The sequence below is a fragment of the Cupressus sempervirens genome, chromosome 6 (genome assembly GCF_028749045.1).
Source record: "Cupressus sempervirens isolate cs-2001-9-10 chromosome 6, ASM2874904v1, whole genome shotgun sequence".
In the NCBI taxonomy this organism is placed as follows: domain Eukaryota; kingdom Viridiplantae; phylum Streptophyta; class Pinopsida; order Cupressales; family Cupressaceae; genus Cupressus; species Cupressus sempervirens.
The window spans coordinates 46,698,190-46,721,940 of record NC_143123.1 but is presented as its reverse complement, the minus strand read 5'-3'; positions in this window follow the sequence as shown (position 1 = coordinate 46,721,940).

Genomic DNA, 23,751 nt, shown 5'->3' with positions numbered 1-23,751 from the left:
AACCAAGATTAAATGCACATAGGCGAGATAACCAAGACCACAAATAGGTCTACACAAACTCCCAAATCGATCCACATCATGATTACATGTTACATGCATTAAATGCACCAAGAGCTCTAGTCAACACCAACACACTACCAAGCTCCAAGACCATGCTGAGCTCCCAAACCATGCCGAGCTCCACAAACCATGCTGAGCTCCTAGAACATGTTGAGCACTACTCCTTTGAACGAGTACCAGTCCAAGAACCTTCCAAAGAAACTACTGAGCCTCCTCTCGTGAACCCCAAAGTAGTCACCGAGAAAACCCAAGATGCTCCTGCATCACACTTACATTTCCATTTAATAATTAAATAGTAATTCCTTAAATGTCATTTACCTTTTAGGGTTTCCCTATTAGGTTTTACGATCTCCTTCTATAAGGATTGATCAATTGTAAACTTCATTCATCTTTTCAGTCTAATAATATAATTTTCCATATTTTTAGAGCAAAAGCCTTGCCTCTTCTTTGTCTTTTCTTCTTTGTGACAAGTTCTTGCATGCCAGTGTTCTTCGGGTTTTATGGATTTGTATTGCTCAAATCCTTCATAGTATCAGAGCCTGACTTGCTGTAGCTTGTTGTTATTTGGAGAAAAAGAAGAATGAGGGTTTCACATATTAGATATAGCTATTTTTCAGGTATTTTTTGTGAAAATAAGGGGGTCTCTAATTTTTAGAGCCCTTTGAGGCTAAACAGACCTCACGGTTGGCTCCAGAAGATGTCAAAACCCCTATTTTCATTTAAAATTTGTCGATTTTAGAGATTGGGAAAATATGAGGCAAATTTTTACATTCCGAGGCCAAAATAAAATAAAATAAAATCATGTGTTTTAAAAAATGCGCTATCGAGCAGCTGCTACCGCCGTGCCACCCTCCACCTGCCTTTGTCGCCCAACCTCCACCGCCTAGCCTACGGTCACATGGGGGGCCAGGGGCTATATTTTTTTAGCCCCATTCAATTTTTTTTTTTTTTTTTTGGGGGGGGGGGGGTGTGGTTTGAAAATATTATTGCACTTTTGGAGGCGTTGTTAGTTTTTTTTGCTCTAACTTGAGCATAGAGAGGCATTTTTTGGATCCTAAAAAAGCACCAAAAAGATGATTCCAATACGAACATGATAGTGAAGGTATTTTAAAGATTTTTCTCAGATTGGTATCTATTTTTTTGCTCAAAGTTAGATGGTGCTTTCTATCTTCTAGGGGGCGTAACTTGCTCGTTTTAAGTCCATTTTTTGATCCGAAGGAAGTGTCACAAAGCTCTTCTCGAGCACTATCCAATTTTTTTGTTATTTTAATTAGTATTTTTCAAAGGTACATGTGATTCTCAAACTAAAGCCTTTTTTTTCTTTTGTTGTATATGCATTCCTTCTAGTAGTTGGGGTTTAATTTTTTGCATTGTGGGGGGTGTTTTGTATTATTGTTTCAATTATTTACATCAACAAACCAATTTTTTTTTTTCAAAAAACAACTCAAATCCTTCTAAAACAATGGCCAAGACCTCTTCTTGTCTAAAACTTCTGACCCCTCATAACTATCACACGTGGAAGTCCCTGATGACACAACTTTCATAGTCAAAAGTGTTGTGGTATTGTTTAGACGTAGTGCAGCTAGTTTTACAGAGGCCTTTTGAGGTCATGCAACATAGGAAAAAGATGGATGAGGCAATGGGGTTGATTTCTTTAAATGTATTCAATAGTCTACAATTTCATCTTGATGGGTGCAATACCCCTCTAACTATGTGGACCAAACTTGACAACTTTTTTGGTATAATGACTAAGTTTAGGGCACTTTAGATTGAGGCAGAGCTTACCTCTCTTGTACTAGATTATTTTCCTTTCATTGAGGACTTCTTGATGAAGTTAAAAAAAAAAAGATCTTTATTGTAGGGTTGTGGGAAAGCCAAGATTGACATTGAGTGTATTTACCTAATTATTTCTAAGCTTCGTGGAAACTTTTAGATTTTTGCTTCTACCTTCCATTCCACCATGGATGCTTTGGGTACTATATTTACCATGCCATCCTTTAAGCTTTTTTGTGATCATTTGACTCAAGAGCAAGCTAAGCTCTCTTAGTTGGATTCTCTCACAGGCTCACAAACTCATGCATTGGTAGCTCATACATCTTCTAGAAAGGAGAAGAAACAAAACTCACATCCTATAGAGTCTTATATTGATTCTAGTTCTCACATCACATGAGGTCCACCTTCTCCTAAAGGGGATAAACTAAATCTAGATAGATCGAAGTGTGCTTATTGTAATAAGCCCAATCATGATGAGTCACATTGCTATGAGAAGAAGTTAGATAGCTATGCCAAACATGTTTTAGATTTGTCTGCTCTCCTTTAGAAGAGAAACATTGATATTCCTTCTACTTCTCATAGATCTTCTTCATCATCATCATTTCAGTCAGATGGTAAAGACATAGGAAAGTGTCATACACTATGTGCAACTACTACTTTACATTCTTCTAGATGGTTATTGGATTTAGGTGCTTCACACCATATGGCATCTTTTTAGGATTTGTTCTCTTCTTTTGAGGCTTCTCCTACTCCACACATTTTGATGGGGAACAACATTGTTATGACTGTATGTGGGAAAGGTTCTATTGACATTGATGATGATACATTTCATTATGTACTATGTGTTCCATCTTTGTCCTCTAACCTTCTTTCTATTTATCATATTACACACAATGGGACATGGAAGTTAGTTGAGTTTGCACAAGATTTAGTGCACATCAGAGATAGTGAGACAAGAAATATTGTTGCTACAAGGATTGTTGATCATTCTTCTTTCTTATACTCTTTCTTTCATTTTGGTCCACTATTGGAGACTCACTCTCCTTCTTCACAAGAGACTATTGAGATGAAGTTCAGTCACTCGAACTTATGTATTGTTCATGAGACTAGTGTTGTGGCTTCTACACCTCCACTTCTTTTTCAGATTTTATCTATTACATAGGATTACTCTTCAACATTTCCTATGATTGCAATTCCAATCATTGAGCTACCTACTGCAGTTGTTGAGGATATATCAAAGGACACACATCTCCTCTCAGATGACAGATTCAACACACCTATTATCCCACCTCCATTGGAGATTCCATTTCAGGATTCTCATGCATTCTCCTTTGAGCATCAGCTAGGACTTCCAACTTTAGCTTACATTCAGGGGTTTCATCCTCCTTGTCCATGACCTTTGTTTGTTTTAGATTGGAACCACATTGGCCTATTCATCAACACAGGAGTTCTACCATTCTAGGGGGCTATCTATGAAGCCTCAAGCCTCTATCACGAGGGGTTTCATTGTACTTATGGTTTTGAGAGAGTCTTTTGAGACATATCATTTGTAATTTTTCTTTCTATCTCTTTTTGGAGTAGGGTTTTTTCCACATGGTTTTCCCTATTTGTCCATTTCATAGAGATTTGGTTGTGATTGGGTACCTCATTAGGCCTTGTTGCTAGTACCTCATTAAATTACCTTTACTCCCTTATCAAGGTTTCCCTTTATGCACTTGCATTTCCATTTTATAATTAAATAGTAATTATTAAATGTCATTTATCTCTTAGGGTTTCCCTTTTAGGTTTTACAATCTCCTTCTATAAGGATTGATCAATTGTAACTTTCATTCATCTATTGAGTCTGATAATATAATTTTCCATATTTTTAGAGCAAAACCCTTTCCTCTTCTTTGTCTTTTCTTCCCTGTGACAGGTTCTTGCATGCAGGTGTTCTTTGGGTTTTGTGGATTAGTATTGCTCAAATCCTTCAATGTGTTTGTGGTATTAAGTGAGCACCCTTCATAAAGTGGTATGAGAGAGAGTTTCTGAGTGTGTAGACAGATTGCTAACTTTGTGGTTTGGGCTGTGTCTATAGACAAATTTTCAATTGTGAGGTAGTTTGCACTAGGGTTTCAGTAGAAGTGTGAAAATGCCTCCATGAAGAGAGTGTAGTGGAAGAGTTGGAGGTGTAACGCCTGAGGGTTTTAGAACCCTCCAAGGAAAAATGAAAGCATTAGAAGAATAAATGTGAAGAGGGATGAATCTTATCATAAGAGATGGAAGTGATGATGAAGGCAAAGGAGGAATTGATCATGAGGACAAAGACAACATTCTAAACCCAAAAGAAGAAAGGATCTTTAGAGCCATTTCCAAGATTGATAAAATTCCCAAGTTTGAGGTTTCCATAGTTTTGGGAAATCTTCACTCGAAGGAATTGATCGATTGGATCAATGAGTTAGACGAATACCTTGAGTGTGAAGATATTGAAGATCCAGATAGGGTCAAATTTGTGAAGGCCAAACTAAAGGGTTGTGTGAAGATTTGGCAATAGGAGATTCAATTGGAGCAAAATAGAAGAGGGAATGATCAAATCACAAGATGAGAGTAGATGATAGCTAAATTTAAGCAACAATTTATTCTCGTGGATTACAAGCTTGATCTGCTAAAGAAAATGCAAGGATTCAAGCAAGTAGGAAGATTTGTTCAGGAGTATACAAAAGAGTTCTATCAAATTCTCAACAGAATAACCAATGAAAAATTTATCAAGGAGAAAGTTGTTCATTACCTTGATGGGTTGAGACTAACTATTTAGGAGGAGTTATGCCTGGTTCAGATGATCAATATTAAAGAGGCATACCAATTTTTTCTAAGAGTAGAAGAGAATTTAAACAAGAAGTTAGAGAGCCAAAAAAGTGAAAGAGGTCGTGGTGGAAGATCTAGTGGATGGTTTTATGGAGGCCAAAATAATGAGCAAAAGAAGAAGGATGAGGATACTAGTAGTAGTTACAATCATAGGGGAAATAATTGTTTCCATTATCAAAATAATAGAGATCAGAGAGTAAGACGAAGAGGGAAAGGATTTGGTCGAGGAGGCATCCGTGGAACATGTTTTCACTATGGAGAAGAAGGGCATAGGGAATTTGAATGTCCACAGTGCCAAGGAAGGAAAAATAGGAGAACTAAAGGCTAGGCTTGAGTTGGACATGTCAACAAAGATGCCAAATCATCATATTATAAAGATACTAAAAGAAGAGACGTCCTAGTTAATAGAAGAATCTTGTCGAGTGGTGAGAATGAACTTGATCAAAAAAGAAGCTTGTTTTGCATAAGGTGCAAGGGTGAAGATAAGTGTTGTGATGTGATCATTGATGATGGAAGCACTGACAATCTAGTTGCAGAAAAAAAATGGTCACAAAGTTAAAGCTTAAGAGGACGAAACACTTGTGTCCATACCATATTGCCCAGGTCTAGGATAACCACAAGGTCATGGTTAATGAATAGTGCCTTGTGAAGTTCAAGATTGGAAGCTACAAGGATAGGGTTCTATTTGATATCATAGTTTTGGACATATTTCGCATGTTGTTGGGTAGGTTGTGACAGTTTGACAGACATGTTATACATGATGGTCATGCAAATACCTACACTCTGACAAAGAATGGAATAAAACATAAGATGAAGCCATTGCAGTATAAAGAAGAAAAGGTATGTAGTATTTTCATAATATGTTTTGTTGATGAAAAGTAGTTTCTAGAGGTATGAAGTGTGACCATATGTGTTTTTCTATAATTCCAAAAGATGGTAAGGAAAAAGTAGAAGAGGTATTTGTAGAAGTTCCATATTTTGTGGAAGAGTTTCTAGGTATTGTATCCAATAATGTTCTTGAAGGACTACCACAAGTGATGAAGATCAATCACCAGATGGGCTTCATTCCAGACAGTGATTTTCTAAATAAGGAAATGCGCAAAATGAGACCAACAAAAAGTGAAGAGTTGAACAAACAAGTAAATGAGTTGTTAAGGAAAGGGTTGATTTGAGAGAATTTGAGTCCATTTGTTGTACCAATAGTATTAGCACCAAATAATAATGGATAATGGAGGATGTGCATAGGTTCTTAGCTATCAACAAGATCACAATAAAGTACACAAATCCATTGCCATGGATGGATGATATTATGGATTACTTGAGTGGAGCTGTGTATTTCACAAAGACAAATATGAAGAGTGACTACCATCATATTCAGATCAAAGAAGGATATGAATGAAAGAATTCCTTCAAGAAAAGAGAAGGATTTTATGAGCGGTTAGTCATACCTTTTGGGCTAACCAATGCATTGAGCACTTTCATGCAGCTCATGAATGGGGTACTAAAGGAATTTTTGGATAAGTTTGTTATTGTTTACCTAGATGATGTTTTGATAATTAGTAAGACTTTAGAGGAGCATATAGTGCATATCCATAGAGTGTTTGAGAAGTTGAGGGAAGAGAATTTGTTGACAAACTTGAATAAGTGTAGTTTTGTGAAGGACGAGTTACTTTAGTTGGGATTTCTAGTTTCAACACAAGGTCTAAAAATGGACCCCGAGAAAGTGAAATGTTGGTGTAAATAAGTATTTACTATTTACACTTTACTAAGTTTACTTAGGTTAATGTATTTTCATATGAGTTATCATCTAGACAACACAATAGCATTCACTCCAATTGAGCACATGTTGTCTACTACATCTCTTTATGAGATACACCTTTGCATTCTTATCCTCTCATTTTTGCACATACATTCATGCACAATGGAGGATAATCCACTCTTGGTAGACATGTGCTTAGTTATTATGCTTATCTCTTTGTCGACTCCTAGTCATATTAGTTTCCTTTATATACAAGGTACTTCTATAATGTATTCATCCAATCATCTGATATCCAAATATCTGATATCCAATTATATGATTAATCCATTCTCATTTGATCATATCTTGTCTCTCTTGTGCTATCTCTTGAGCTTCTAGATCTTGGCTATTAGAAATGCTTTAGAATAACTAAGACAAGGGGGGGGGGGGTGTGAATCGATTATTCAAGGTCCAAATGTCCTAATAAAGCTTTTTCACCAAGTAGAGTGAGCCCATTAAACTATTCATTCATCCAAGCTTAAACTTTCCTACTTAGCAAGTTATTGAAAATCAACATGTAAGCATAACACATGAAGAATCAACACATGACGCAGTGAGTTATGTGGAAACCCAACTTGGGAAAAACCACCAGTAACATGCTACTCAATTCTCACTCTTCTAAAGTGATGCCCTATAAAAGGCCTACCCTATTAAAGGCTAAAACACATTGTTAAATGTGACTTGGTTAAAGGATTTAACCATCCTGTTAGAAGTGGACCTGGTTAGAGGACTTTAGAACATTCACTTGGAATGACACCCTGTTAAAGGATTTACAACTAGCTATTAAACCAACCTAAGTCCATAGGATTTTACCCTAGCTAACACAATTGTTAGAGAATAACAACAAGGGCTTTTGACCTGATACAACTCACAACTTATCTTATAGATTTTAGATCTTAGTTCAGCTCTTCACAATTTGCTTGGCTTTCAGTCTTTGTAGCTCTTGACAACTTGTCCTCCTTTCAAGATTCATCTCCTTGAGTCTTCATGCTCGATGTACCAGTGCAATCCTCTCTCTCTGACCACTTATCGAAGTAGAGTCTCTGTGCTCTATTCTTCCTTCTTCTCGATGCCTTCTCCTTAACACCCTTCAACGACTTCGCAATTTGGCACTCCAACAACTCTAAATTCTTGGCCCGTGACTCCTTAAATAGAAGTCTGGAATTGTTTTTCCTGCTCGATTCTTCCCTCTAATTTTAGTTCGAATGGATTAGGTAGGATTCATTTAATCTAACCCATATCTTGTTCCTTCTAGAAACATCATGAGGAATCCTCCTAAATTCACCTAAAAATGGTTTATCTAAAATTCTATGCCTCTAGCTCATCATCCTTATCCTCCATCAAGTTCACAAAATTCAAGGTAATAACCTTGTCAGCTTAGATTTGGCGAATCTTTGACTTTTCACATAATGCAACAACTCGACACTATTGAAATTTTGGTACTCGGCACATACTATGTTACTCGACACTAACTACATTTTACTGATGCTCGACACCTACTGATCACTTGACATCCACTAAGTTTTTTGATGCTCGGCACCTATTACTTGCTCGGCTCCTTCTGTATCACTCGGCACACACTAGATTCTGTATTTGCTCGGCACTAACTAAAAATCTACTTGGCATGAACTAGCTTGCTCGGTACTCACTAATGAACTTAGTTAAGCTTTGTAGACAATCTTGTTACAACTTATTCCTCTAGTGTTTCTTAGTGTGGCCAACCTCTATATCTTTAAGTATATTTTCAATACATCATTTTACCATTTTCTTAACCGATCCTTGTACTTCATTTCAAAACCATAACTCAACCTTTCCCTTAGATACTTTTGTTACATCTTGTTGATTAAATCCTCTTCATCAATCAACTAAGTGATAGTACTTGGATCTTATAAGAAATTGTCATTCTAGCAAATAACAAGTTTGTCATTAGTGACAAAACAATGATTGAAAATATTTTTGATCAACAATCTCACTCTTTGCAATCAATCTTCTTCATTCTTCAACAATGATATTTTTAATCAGATTTCCAACAATCTCCCTCTTTGGCATTGATGGCAAACCAAACTGAACAACCAAGTTATCAAAATGCTAACTAGGTTAAAATAGTAAATCAAATGCCAAAAAGAAAACTTTATTCAAAACTATTTATTCTATCAACAACATAAACTATCTTCTCTTTTTTCCTTTTTTTTCTTATTTCTCTGATTGATTCTTGTCTGCACTATTTTCTCCCTCTGAGCTGCTATTTCCTTTTTGCTTGTTTTCTACTATTCTCCCTAAACACTCTTTTTCTCCCACTGTTCACTTTGATCTTCTCAACTACTATTTCTCCTTCTTACATTTTGTTCCTTGATATGTGTTTGTGCAATTTCTCCCTCCACACAATATTTCTTCCTTTGCATTTTTACTATTTCTCTCTTTGTCCATTTGATTCTATAGATTTGATCATTTCTTTCTTTGTATGCATTGATCAGTTTCTGCTATTTCTCCCTCTTTGACAACAATGCCAAAGATGTATTATTTCAACATCTTAACATGCAAGTGAAACATTTGCAAGAACTCTAATCTCTCCCTCTGTCACCTTGTTTGTGATTGATTTGGAACTTCAACACTTTGATTACTTCAGGCAAAATCCTAAAGTAAGTATCCTCTACATCAATTTGTATCATTTTAACAGTCAACTCATTTGATGCAGGGCAATTTTACTGTTACTTAAGTAGCCTTGGCTAGGGGTATCACCCCTAAATTACCTCTAAGATACTCAAAGACATCTTTAGGTAGTGCTTTTGTGAAGATGTCAGCAATCTATTCCTTTGAGCTAACATATTTCATCCTTACTTGCTTATCTTCCACCAATTCTCTTACATAGTGATATTAATTGCAATATGATTTGTTTTGGCATGCATCAAAGGATTCTTTGATATGTTGATGGCACTTGTGTTATCACAATAGAGTATCACAGCTTTAGTTACCTCTTCCTTCATACCTTGCAGCATATGTTTGATCCATACAATATTGGTGTAGTTGATAGTAGCAGTGACATACTCAGCTTCTGCTATGGACTATGAGGTACAACTTTTCTTTTTTCTGGTCCAAGTGACTAATCTTTTTCCTAAGAAAAGTTCTCCTCCACTAGTGCTCTTTCTATCATCAATATTACCTCCCTAGTCTGCATCAGTGTAGGCTTTCAACTCAAAATTTTCACTCCTCTTGTAGTATAAGCCAAAGTCATTAGTTCCTTTTAAGTACCTCAATATTCTTTTTACTGCCATTAGATGATTTTCTCTTGGGTTAGCAAAAAATCTTGCCACTATTCCAATAACTAATGCAATTTTTGGTCTACTATGCACAACATACTGCAACTTTCCAATCATTAATCTTTACATTGTCTAATTTACTTTAGCTAATTCATCATTCTTGGATAACTTATGTCCTGTTACCATTGGTGTACTAACTGGTTTTGAATCTTCTAAGACAAATGTCTTGAGTATCTCCTTGATGTATTTTGATTGGGTAACAAATATGCCATGCTTTAGTTGATGTACATGCAATCCTACAAAGAATTTAATTTCTCCAAACATTGACATTTCAAATTCATGTTTCATTTGATCAACAAAATCTTTGCATAGGGCATCTTTTCCTCCAAATATTATATCATCAACAAAAATTTCAGATATCAAAATGTCTTTACCTTTTTCTACCTTGATATATAGGTTATTGTTGTCATATGTTCTCTCAAATCCTATCTTCACAAGATATTTGTGCAGTCTCTCATACCATGCTCTAGGTGCTTGCTTCAAACCATAGAGTGCTTTATGCAGTTTGTAGACCATATCCTTGTTGTTGTTATCAATAAATCCCTCTGGTTGTTCTATATAGACTTCCTCTTCTAGTATACCATTTAGAAAGATAGATTTTACATCCATTTGGTAGACTTTGAAACCTTTGTAAGCAACATATGCAAGTAATGTTCTTACTCCTTCCATCCTTGCAACAGGGGCAAATGTTTCCCCATAGTCCAATCCTTCTTCTTGTGCATAACCTTTTTAGATTTTTCTAGCCTTATTTCTTGTGATCTCACCATCCTCATCTAGCTTTTTTCTAAACACCCATTTGGTACCAATCACATTCTTATTAGCTGGTCTTGGGACCAAGGTCTAGGTTTTTTTCTTCTCAATCTGATCTATCTCTTCTTCCATTTCTTTATGCCAATTATCATCTTGCAGTGCATCTTTCACTATTTTGGGCTCAATCTTGCTTAGTAGACATGATTCATTCCTTAGTTTATTCTTTGTCATTGGTCTTTCTTCCTTGTCACCAATGATTTGTTCTGTAGGGTGATGTCTTCTCACATACCTAGATAGTCTTGGTTTTGTCCTTGTTTTCATATTTGATCTTTCAGCTTTAGAGTCACTATGCACATCTCTCTTTGGTAATTCATTATCTCTTTCATGTGTACTAATTTCATAATCAGAATGTGCATTTTCTTCCTTCTACAACTCGGCTTTTGAATGTAGCTTGACATTCACTGACTGTGACTCAACTGATACTAAAATTTGTTGTTGATTTCCAACCTAATTGATAGCTTCTTCTTCAGTAGGCATTCCTTCATAGAAGTATACAAAAGATCTATATTCTTCTGATCTCTTGGATTCATCAACTTGAACTTCTGCATGCTCATCAAAATTTACATTTGCACTCTCCACAATCTTGTTAGTGTTAGTATTCAAACAATTATACGCTTTGCTTCTAGTGGAGTATCCAAGGAATATGCTTTCATCACTTTTTGAATCAAAGTTTCCATTTCTAGAATCTTTAAGAATATATAATTTACAACCAAATACTTTGAAATATTTTACATTGCCTGAGTGACCATACCATGATTCAAAAGGTGTTGCATTTGTACCTTTCTTGACTTGTATTTGATTTAGGGTGTAGATGACTATACGTACAGCTTATCTCCAATACTTTAGAGCAATATTTTTCCCCATCATTAATGTTCTGGCACAGTTTATCACTGATCTATTCCTTCTTTCTACAATCTCATTCTGTGTGGGAGTTATTGGCGCTGATCTTTGTCTCTTGATTCCCTTGTCATTGAAAATATCTCAAACTCTTTTGATATGAACTTGCCTCCTCTGTCTAATCTTAGGCACTTCAGACTCTCTCTTGTTTCTTTCTCAACCCTGGCCTTATACCACTTAAACATTTGAAATGCATCAAATTTTTGTTTTAAGAACATGGCAGTCATCATCCTAGAGTAGTCATCCACAAACAACATTATATATCTATCTCCTTGGTAGCTTTGTACTTCTATTGGTCCACATAAGTCTATATGGACTAGGTGTAATACTTCTTTGGAAATTTAGGTTTTTCTTTTGAAACTTGACTTAGTCATCTTTCCTAGTTGACACTGTTTGCACATGGTATTTTCAGGCTTCTTCAGTTTTGGTAAACCTCTAAATTTCTTCATTTTTCTACTACTGATCAGGTTATCAAAGTTAACATGACACAACCTTTTATGCTATAACCACACATCATCAAGTTTTACAATGAGACAGGTTGCATCTTCTATATCTAGGTAAAACAAATTACTCCTAGCTTGGTCTCCTTTTCCTATCAGATTTCCATCAGTATCATAGATTTTGGTAGTTTTGTTTCCAAATTCTACTTTGCAACCTATATTTCCTAGTTGTGACACACTCAGCAGATTATAGTTCAATCCTTCAACATAGTATGCATTGTCACATGAAATTTTCTCTATAAGTTTAATAAAACCTTTTCCTTTGATTTGACGTGGACCATCATTTTCAAATCTAACACTATTTCCATCATATTGAGTAAAGGTAATAAACTTACTTTTTTCTCCTGTCATATGATGCGAGCATCCACTGTCTATGGTCCACTTGTCATTTTTGTTCACACAGGTTACTAGTGATGTTGCCTCATCTTCATCTAACTCATCCTTCATGGCTACATAGACTACCTCATCATCATTCTCATTAGAATCTTCTTCAACAATGTAGCACTTTTGCCTTTGTCCTTGTAATCTCTGCTATCATCTTCTCTTTTGTTTTTGTACTTGTTTCCTTGTTTATAGTTCTTCTTCTATGTACACCTTGCAGCAATATGACCTACTTCATTGCTATTAAAGCAAATGATAGGAAGCTTACCTTTGAATTTACCTTTTCCTCTATGAAATCTTCTAGCTAGTAGTGCTTCAAATTGTTCCACATCTTCTTCATCTGTACTTCTATCACTGGATGCAAATTTTGTCTTTTTCTTTTTCTTTGATTTCACCTCCTTAGTGTCTTTCAATGTCAGCTTGGCCTTGAACTTAGATTCAAGGTTCTTAGGTCTGTAGTTATCAAAGTTAGACAACTCAAATGTAGTAAGTCTTCCAACTATACCTTCAAAAGTTAGTGTGTTTCCTAGTACACATCTTAATTCTTGTATGGCTGAAACTCTAATAGCATAGGTAGGGAGCAGGGTTCTCAAGTATTTTCTATTAATAGTGTCATATTCTAAATGACCACCCAAACTTCTTATTGCACTTACCACTTCTTTCATTCTAGAGGCATATTGAGCTGCATTCTCACCTTCCTCCATTTTCGTGTCATCAAACTTTCCTCTGAGGCATTCTCTTTTTTCTTTTTGAACATTGTGATCTCCTCATTAGATATCAGTCAAGGCTTTCCACATCTTGAATGCAGAGTCACATCCCTTGATGTCATCAAATTTAGCATAGTTAAGGGTAGAGGCAATCTCCAACATTGCTTGATTGTGCTCCTTTTTTTTCATATCTTCTACAGTGGGTACAACTGGATCAACATGTTCTACTTCAATTGAGGTTTGTGCATGGTCACTTATCGATCCAAGGTATAGCTTCATTAACTTCTGCCATGCAGTGAAGTTATCTTTGTTAAGCTTGGAAACTTCTCTCTTGGACATCTCGATCTTCCTACTTCTAGTACCTTTAAACTAAATCAAGAGATGGCTCTGATACCAGTTGTTATAAATACTTTAGAATAATTGAGAGGAGTGGGGGGTGAATTAATTATTCAAGGTCCAAATGTCTTAATAAAACTTTTTCACCAAGTATAGTCAGCCCATTAAATTGTTCATTCATCCAAGCTTAAACTTGCCTACTTAACAAGTTATTGAAAATCAACATGTAAACATAACACATGAAGAATCAACACATAATACAGTGAGTTACGTGGAAACCCAATTTGGGAAAAACCACCAGTAACATGCTACTTAATTCTCACTCTTATGAAGTGATGCCCTTTGAAAGGCCTACCCTTTTAAAGGCTACAACACACTGTTAAATGTGACCTGGTCAAAGGATTTAACCACCATGTTAGAAGTGGGCTTGGTTAGAGGACTTTAGAACATTCACTTGGAATGCCACCTTGTTAAAGGATTTACAACTGGATGTTAAACCAACCTAGGTCCATAGGATTTTACCCTAGCTAACACAATTGTTAGAGAGTAACAACAAGACCTTTTGACTTGATACAACTCATAACTTATCTTGCAGATTTTAGATCTCAGTTCAACTCTCCACAATTTTCCTAGCTTTCAGTCTTTGCATCTCTTGATAGCTTGTCCTCCTTTCAAGCTTAGTCTCCTTGAGTCTTCATGCTCGATGTACCAGTGAAATCCTCTCTATCTAACCACTTATCAAAGTAGACTCTCTATGCTCTATTCTTCCTTCTTCTCAATTTCTTCTCCTTGACACCCTTCAACCACTTCACAATTTGGCACTCCAACAACTCTAACTTCTTGGCTCATGACTCCTTAAATAGAAGTTTGGAATTGCTTTTCCCACTCGATTCTTCCCTCCTTTAATTTTAGTTTGAATGGATTAGGTAGGATTCATTGAATCTAACCCATATCTTGTTCCTTCTAGAAACATCATGAGGAATCCTCCTGAATTTGCCTAAAAATAGTTTATCTAAAATTCTATGCCTCCAGCTCATCATCCTTATCCTCCATTATTAGGTTCACAAAATTCAAGGTAACAACCTTGTCGGCTCAGATTTGTTGAATCTTTGACTTTTCACATAATGCAGTAGCTTGACACTATTGAAATTTTGGTGCTCGGTACATACTGTGTTACTTGGCACTAACTACATTTACTGATGCTCGACACCTACTATATCACTGACATCCACTAAGTTTTCCAATGCTTGACACCTATTACTTTCTTGGCTCCTTCTGTATCACTTGACACACACTAGATTTTGCATTTTCTCAGCACTAACTGAAAATCTACTCGACATGAACTAGTAAATCACCATTCTAGTTTGTATATATGGGAGCAATCCCATAAATGCTTATGAATTGAAGAAGTTGGATAAATGAGAGATAAGTAGTGTTGAGGCTGAAGATTTTGTAGAAAATTTGAAGAGCATCCATAAGGACATGACGAAGCACATTACAAGGATAAATACACAATACAGGGATAAGGAAGACGAGAAAAGGAGGTATAAGGAGTTTCAGTTTGGAAATTAAGTCATGGTTCATTTGAGGAAGGAGTGTTTTCTAGTAGGAGCATGTAACAAACTGAAAATGAATAATTTTGGAGCATGCAAGATGCTCAAAAAGCATGATTATGGAAATGCCTATGAAGTAGAGTTTCATGTTGAACTAAATATATCATCAGTATTTAACATTTTATATCTAACAAAGTATCATGAAGGACATGATGGAGATGAGGTTGCAGGAGTGCACTAGAGTATTCCAGTAACTACTTCATCTACAAAGGAGATTGAGGAGATATTGGACAGTCATGTTGGGAAAATACAAGGAACAAAACCTATGAAGAGTATCTGGTTAAATGGAAATGGAGTCTAGTAGAAGATTCATCATGGATAACAAGGGAGGAGGTTGACCATCTTGGTTTTCCTCCTGAGATGGTATCACTTCTCAATTTACCTTGGGTATCTGATGTAGAAGTATCTTAGGTGTAAGAGCAATGTTGCATCATCCAAAAATATTTCCTTTCTATTTCTTGAATAAGGGTTATCTTAGTGCAAAGTTCTTGTTGTGGAGGCTTGCTACTTAGTAAGTTAGTCATACGATCTCGAAATGTCCTAATTTCAGAGGTGGAGGTTCATCTTAGATATATCAATCTATCAGTTGAGGTTCACTACCATATCATGAGTATTTGTGAAATTATTGTATATTTTTGGTGTGAAATTTTGGTACAAAAAATTTAGGCTCAGTGTTGAAGGTCTTAGAGGCTCTGAATGGGCTCTGAAATGAGGATGACTAGAGCTTGTACAAGCTAGGCATTGTAGATCAAAAGCCAAGGATTTCAAAATGGATCATAATAGCCAGTCGGCTCAACGGTTCACAAGTTATGGTCTTTTGAAGTTGGGCTACTCAAAAATTCCAAAATAAATGTCATAATTATTTTGAGCTAACTCTATATGTAATCTATGGGTTGGTTAGCCTCAAGGGTTAGGGTTTTATGTCTAGAACCTTCCTGAGCAGTGTAAAATTGCCTATATAAGGAAGGCCTATAGATTTTCTATGATAACTCTAGGTGATATTTCATAGCTCTATCTTGTGAATTATTGTAAGGAAGGCACCCATGTGGGTTTGCATATTTTATTTAAAAATTTTGTAATTCCACATTTGTGCAGATAATAAGAAGTCCATATTTTGTTCTCGCAAATTATTGTTGTTTCTTTATTTATGCTATGTGTTTGTGGTATTAAGGGGAGCACAAAAAAGGATATTAATTAATTGATATAGTTATTTATTTGTGGGGGGCACTCTTATTAGAAATATTATTGTAAGAATCTTAAGACTGTAGTGAGCATTTTAAAATCAATAAAATTTATCAGTCATACTTGTAGCCTTATGTCTGTCAAAGATTGATTTATTTTCATGAACATTTTCTATGCATCTCATGACTTTAGTTGTTGCATGTCAATTTCTACAATGCAAATATGCTTTAAGCTTCTATGTACATGGTTATCTTTATATGTTTCCTTCTTTATCTCATTCTTAGATAACCATTCATAAATCTGTGATTATTCCTTTATCTAATCTAGAGGATTGCATTTCTATCTCGTTTTAGGAGTTAGCTTGTGCATTTTAATGTGTTCCAAAGGCTTTAGCACATCACCAAAGTAGGATTAACTTTTCTTTCCTTTTCTCCTTAGCATAAAATGAAGAGTCGACTTTTAAAATCCTAGAGGTGATTCAACAAGAGTGCACATATCTCACATCTACTAAACTTCCCACAGGGTCCTTTGACTGGGAGTGATTCTAGGTGTCAACAATCTCAATTTATTGTTTAATTATAAATCTATTTTATTATACAAGCATATATTGTATTAATAATTTTTCAATACTATTAAAATTTAAATATATTGCTAGTTTAAAATAATCTTATAGAATCATATATCTATATTTGTATATAAGTATGTATGTATGTATGTATATGTATATATATATAAATACATATATATGTATATATACACATCTATATAATATATCTACATATATATATGTATTTATATTGATATTTTTAAAATTGTACCATTAAAAAAAATAAAAATTAAAAAAATAAAAATTAAAAAATATATATAATATTATATATTACTTTTTTAATTTCTATTTCTATTTATATTTTATAATAAACATATTATATAAAAATAACAATATGCTTAGATCTAGGCAAGAGGCTACAACACAATGGTAAATTATGAACCTCCCATCTGAGAGGTCTTGGTTCGAGTCTATTCAAGCTTAACACACAATACCAATTAATCTCAACAAATAATAATAATAAAATAATCGAGGCTTTGACTCATTACCTATCAAAATAAATAAAATAATATGCTCTCACTCTCTCTCTTTGTGTTAAAATTTTCTATTTAGTTATTTATTTAGTGAGCTCAATTGAATATGGTAAATAAAAAATTAATGAGACACTCTCCCATGCATTGTGAAGCTTAAACTTTAATCCTAGACTCCATTACAAAATTCATGAGATTTCTGAGGGCTTTTCTTACTTTGTTCCTTTTCCCCATTGCTTGCACATTGAAGGGGGTCAAAATGCAAAATTTTAAATAATATATAAAATTAGGAGGGCTTTTTCCTTATGTCGATCAAAAAATAAAAATTCATGGGATCACTCACTTAAAAATAATCCTAATAAATCTTAGAAACATCTAACATTTTTTTCTACTTTAAACTAATCCTTAAAATTCTCAATACCACATACTTAACTTTTTAGCATGTCCCTTTCCACGAGACTGCACTCTTATTTACTCCATCTCTTTTTTATATGTCTACCTACCTCTCACTAGTCCTCTCTTTATCTCTATATTTCTAATTGTATCTCCTCATCTTGATCTATTTTTATTCATCTCTTTCTCTACCTCTATCTCCCTATCTCTCTACAACTTCAATTTCATATTCATACTTTAAGAAAAAAAAACATTTACTATTAGATGAAAATCCATTAATTTGTACATCAAATTATTTCTTCTACAAATTTCAACATGTTTGTATTCCAAAAAAAATATTATATTCTTAATAATAATTATTGATTTAAATTATTTAGGCTTATTGCATTGTCTTACTGGATTGATCATCTGTAATGAATAGATGTGGGTTGGTTCTTCATAAGAGCGAGCAATGGATCATAGTTAGTTGGGAGCTGCAGAGGGGGGAGGGGTGGGGGGCATAAATGAATAGGGGCAAGTAGTCAAGTGGTTGAGAGATGGGGCAGTCATAATATAAATAACATAGTATTAATTATAAAAAATATTCATTTCATTATTTCACAATAATTTAAGATTTGAAAATATATTATATTACCACAAATTAAAAAATATAGTAATTTATTATTTAAAAAAATGAAAAATCAAATCCATAGAAATACTCTCAAACTCCATCAACTATACAAAACAAGAAAACTAATATTAAAAAAATCCTTAAAAAGATTTAAAAAATATAATATTAACCTAAATTTAAAAAAATTAGACACTGTATGTCCCTCCTAATGTGGGTTCCCCCTCAACCATTTTTTTTTTCCAAATTTTAATTAAAACTCAGCCATGTCGTTTATAATTCTTCATGATATTAAATAAAATATAATAATACTCAAACTAAAGTTATTTAATCTTTTCTTGATTTTGCTTTATCAATTGAATGACTAACTTAAATATCATGTGGTTATATGACCGCCAAGCTTCCATAAATACACATAGTACATTGTTGTTACCAAGTTTGTCATGTCGTGGAATATAAATTGGTTGTTTAAAAGGCACATGCCTATTGTATGAAACCACATATAAGACTTGATAGGTAGGAATTTTATGTGGAAAATGTTTTGAGATTTGCATGAAAAATAGCATGAAAAGATACCAAGAAAGTTTTAAAAAAAAGGAGAAACTATGAACGAATATGATGTGTTGAATGGTCGTCCATCGTTCATGTTAGAGTTAATTAATTCTAACTATTCGTTACGTCCGTAATTTGTGAAAACTCCCAGTTATTGTGTAATTCTCACTGTAATTGATCTCAACATAATTTATGTTTAACAATGATTTTAACAATGATTCTATGCATGCTATTTTGCATATTTTTTTAGGGTAGTTTAGTTTCTATAAAAGCATGTTTAATGCTTATTGTAATTCAATCAATTTTTCAATCATGAATCTGTGTTTATTATTAGCTCCATTTTATTTCTAGATTCTTGAAAAGATGCATGTTTTGTTTTCCAACAAGATATTTCTTAAATTTTTAGATTTAGCTAAAAAATTTACATGGTATCAGAGCATAGGCTACTAGGAAAATAAATGTAGTTTTTTGTTTGCAAGTATTGAAGATCAAGTTTTCCAAGATGAAATTTTCAGCGTCTATCTTTCTCACGCCATTCAATTATTTTGAGTAGAAGCCACCGATTCTACTTAGGCCCACAAGAAGAGGCTTGCATTGAAATTCCACAACATCAAATGTTGGACCTAATTAAGAGAGAGGTCAAGATCATGCTCTCTTTGCATGGATCTTGCCTTTCTTTTCTCTCTAATGACACACTATAATTTGTGGATTTGTCATGCCTCTTGGTGTGAATTGTTCCTTTGCTTGCATACTTGACCAAATTTATAGATAATTGACACCTATATTTTCAATCAAAAATTTATTCATGTATGATTGAGTAATGTTATTAGGGTCACTCGTACAAACTCATGTGTTAGCTGCATCCTTGAATGGTAGATGTTTTGCCTCTATTTTCCATCTCTTCTTTGTTTGAGGGAGCTATGTAGATTATTGTCTATTGTATCTTCAATTTGATTGATAGATGTTTTGCCTTTGTTTTCCATCTGTTCATTGTTCAAGTACTGTTGTTAGGGGCACTCATACAGACTGATCTTGATCTTGATCTTGGTTTTGAAGGAGGTTCTTCATTCAACACTATGGTGGTTATGATTTGATAGATATCCACAATATTTTTCATGTCACAGAAGAATTTATATCCGTTGATTTTAAAGGGGGGTTTGTAGATTTTCCCTCTTATCTCTTTTCTTTCATTAACTTTCTATTTCCCTCGGTTAGAATTAAGGGGAGGAGGGGGTGTTAGAGTTAGTTAATTTTCTAACTATTTGTTACATTTGTAATTTGTGAAAACTTTCAGTTATTGTACAAATCTCACTGTAATTGATCTCACCATAATTTATGTTTAGCGGTGATTTTAAAATTTGATTCTATGCATGCTATTTTTCATATTTTATTTAGGGTTATTGATGTAACCCCAATATCATTAAACAATAAATCTGAATTTCACACAAGATAAGTGTTTCAGAATAACCAAGTTCTTCATTAAAAAATATTCTCCAACTCTACTCTGCCTCTACAATGAAAAAACATCTACTTATTACAATTTCAAAAATTACCATATTTGGCAAATTTTTAGGAAAAATGAAAATTTCCATTTTTGGTAATTTTTAAAACTTATCCTATGAATCTTGATTTTTCCCAAGAAAAGCCCCCAACTAAGGCAAGATGAATTTCCAACTAATCAACGAAATCAAAGATATGATTTCAGATTTATTACAAAAACAAAATTCTAAAAAAAATAGAAAAAAACACTGAAAGCTGATTTCAAAGGTCAAGATGAGTTTTTAGGATCCCAAAAAAATGTGGAAACAACCACCTATCAAGCTGAGCTCCATCGGCAATCCAAATAACTCCTTCTATTGCAACTACTTGTAACATTTCAGCCAAAACCCACATTCGAGTCAAAAGTTATGAGTCCCAGAAGTAAATCTCGACTAAAACCCACATCTGAGTCAACAACCTTGACCCTCGGATGCCCCTGCATTAGTTATTTAGTTTCTATAAAAGCATGTTTAATGCTTATTTTAATTCAATCAATTTTTTTAATCATGAATCTTTGTTTATTCTCAGCTCTACTTTATTTATAAATTTTGTGTTTATTCTCAGATTTGTTTTGTTTTCTAGCAAGATCTTTCTTTAATTTATAGATTTAGGCAAAAATTTTACAGTTCCTTTACAACTACTACCCATGGATGCCAAAATTTAGTTGCTACTTCTCATAGAGTAAGCATCTTTTGTGTAATAATGCTTTAGTTTTTTATACCTTTTGATTGATTCAATTACATGTTAAAAAATAATGGAAACTTGCAATTGATGAAATGAAATGAAATATTTTAATAATGTCAACAAGACCAAAACTATCTAGTGGACCCACAAGCAACACACATCCTCATAAAAGAGGAATAAACCCTAAGTAAGTTATAATCTCTTGATTAACTATTCTCTTTGTCGATGGATTTTAATAATCAAATTTTTTATTTTTCCCAATTTCTTTTCTTCAAATAAGTAGTTTAGGTTATCCCTTTCTAAATTATCCACATACCAACTTTGATGTCACTGTACATTGGGCACTTCATAACAAAGTGATGCTTCATCTCCATAGCTTCACTGTCATAAAATAGATACGTCCTATTTTTTCATACCTCTTTAGGAACCCTGTTGAAGTTGAAAAAAGATCAACCCCATAGCTCCCAAGAATCACCTACATGCAAAAACCTATCACAGAAAGAGAGAAGCAAAAGCTATGGAGGCTGGAATTCCCAGATCCATGGATGAGACATTCTTGATGTGAAAAAAGAGAGATTGCTATTATCAAAAGTGAATTGGTTAATAATTACAAAGAGAGATCATCCTTATAAAGGAGATCAAAACCCAAAAAAGGTCTAAGCTAGGTTGCATCATAATAATTAATAAGAAAATTAATTATTAGATGCCTAAAGTTTAGCTTAAGAAAACTAGAGTTAATGTATTGGGCATGCTGGAAATGCCCAAGAACTGAACTGACTGCTGAAAGAGGTTTTAATGTCTTTGCATAGATTTAAAACCACATAACATGAACAAGAAGGAATTTATGCAAACTAAAGATTGAGCTACTATTGAAATAATATTGGTTTTCAAACTAATAAAAATACATAGCAAAATCTTCAACTCACTAATTACTCCAACATTATAACATGATATTCCAGTAATGACTTCCCATCTTGCTACTATAGTAATATGAATAGTGCTGCGCTACAGTGCTTCTATAGTAAAAACTGCCTTCAATCAGTCTAAGATCCTCATAAAATCATCCCTCCACAATGGCATGAATGATATGAGCAAACACCCAATCTACCTATAGCTGGAAATGTGCCCAAGCTGTCTGTTGATAAAGCTGATAGTAATGAATTCCAAAGGCCAAACCCCAAGGGAATGATGTCTAGAATGTCACAAGAGAGGATAGATGTTCTCTAATTCCAAAAACAAATATGTAACTCACACATCCATTTTCTTCTCATATCCAACCTTGCCTAACAATAGCCACAAGCTCTCCTTTTATTCCTACTTCATAGGGTCTACCACTTTTCAGAAGCAATGTGGGATAAATAAAATAAAAGAAAATAAAAGAAAAAATGCAACTGGACAATTGCTAAAGTGGGGGCATTATAGTTAATTAGGAAATATCTAATTACTCTAACAGCCCCCCTTAAGATAAACTTAGGGAGTAGCTAAAAACCTAGAAACTACTACTGAAAGTAGATTTGGGTCCCGACAACAAATCTTGATGAGGTACCCAAGCACAACCAAATCTCTAAAAAGAGGAGAAATAGAGATAACCACATGGGAAAAACCCTACTCCAAAAAGAGATGGAAAGAATGCTAAAAGAACTAGTGAAGGATTGAAGAAGCCTTCAAACTAGAGAATGTCCCAAAAGATAGGAACAAAAGATGATCATGAAGAACACCACTGAAGCATGTAGAAGTTGCAAAGCTTTGTAAAAAGTAACTATTGATTTGAAGAATCTCCGCTGAAATAGAAATTGACTAGGTAGAGAAGACTATAATATGCATCGAATCACAAGGCACATAAAGGAAAACAACTAAACTTAAAGATACATATGGCATGAAATAGCAAAGCTTGAAGATCTGATCAATCGAATATGGAAGGCTGCAACCAATGTAGGAATGAAAAGAAGAGTGACTATATGGTAAATGATCCATCTCATCGAAATGCATAGGTACCCAACTACTGCATCCATCTTGTACATAAGAACAAAAACTAAATATATTGCTCATGCCATCGAACCAAGAAAGCATGACAAAAAATAGAAGAAACTCCCTAATGTAGACAAGGGTGAGGTGATAGGCAACTAGAAAAGTGGGCCAAAAGAACTGCATGTCAAGGAACCATAATCAAGATGTACAAAAGAGTACATATGTGTGTATTGAGGTGATCAGTCTAAAACACGTCATGAGGCTAATGTCATAGAAGGGAAACTTACTGGACAAAGGAAGATGGAAAACAAAGGAAAAACATCAACCCCCCATAATAAGTTAATCATGAGTAGTGCATGTAAATAAGGCACAAGATACGATGAATCCCAAGAATACAATAATCTACATGAGTGTCCTCATATGACACAGCTCGAATCATAAGGCAAAATAAGGCAAAACCACTGAAACAAAAATATAGATGCAATATGACACTTTAGTTCAATGCATTTGCAAGAATGCATACAAATGATGTCTAAATAGACCAAAATAGACATAAGAGTAATACAATAGATAGTAGATATCATGACGAATCATCTAAAGAAATGAAATTGATCCCCAGACTTGAAACAACCAAGATATCCACCAAAATGCAAAAATAAAAAAGACTAAATAGAATGTGCTTGGACCAAAATTTGGAAAAACAACCAACACCA